Source organism: Urtica dioica, unplaced genomic scaffold, assembly GCF_054948205.1.
Source record: "Urtica dioica subsp. dioica isolate 48M unplaced genomic scaffold, U.dioica_male_clone48M_v1_H2 Urtica_dioica_male_H2_contig_19, whole genome shotgun sequence".
NCBI lineage: Eukaryota > Viridiplantae > Streptophyta > Magnoliopsida > Rosales > Urticaceae > Urtica > Urtica dioica.
In genome coordinates, this window is record NW_028297221.1 from 9,457 (window position 1) to 10,000 (window position 544).

Here is a 544-nt window from a genome sequence, read left to right on the forward strand (position 1 = left end):
ATAATACACATTCCAGTTGACCGACTAATTCTAATTGTTTTGTTCCGAAGCAAAGATCTCCACGGAGCGGTTCGTCCTATTCACGACCAAGAAGTACTAGATTCTCTTTCGGATAGGCTCTGAAAGGAGGGGGGGGGGAGGCTGGAACGCCAACAGGCGTCTATTATTGAATTCACCCGACCCGAGCGTACCCGTTTTGGGAACGTCCAGCGCCAAAGTCACTGAATGGGTAAGCCGCCAATCCCTACAACGGACTATGTAATGTACTTTATCTGCTGGTAGGCATTTTAACAGAGGTTTCTTTTGTATCAATCTACCCTTGTGTCATTCTTGTTGAAGCATACGGGGGGTGCAGGGCGGACGATTTCAAAGCGGACTCCCCATTCATTAGATAGAGAAGATCACCAAGATTTCGTGATCCGCTGCCGAACTTATTTCAATTCAATTAGCATTCTCAATATTATGCCTTGAAGAGGACTCGAACCTCCACGCTCTTTAGCACGAGATTTTGAGTCTCGCGTGTCTACCATTTCACCATCAAGGC

General features: G+C 46.7%; 1 non-coding gene across 1 annotated transcript; it reads right to left on the minus strand.

The window, feature by feature from the left end:
- Positions 1-463: 463 nt before the first annotated feature.
- Positions 464-544, minus strand: TRNAL-CAA (transfer RNA leucine (anticodon CAA)). The gene has a single exon. It is a non-coding gene; the product is annotated as a tRNA-Leu (tRNA).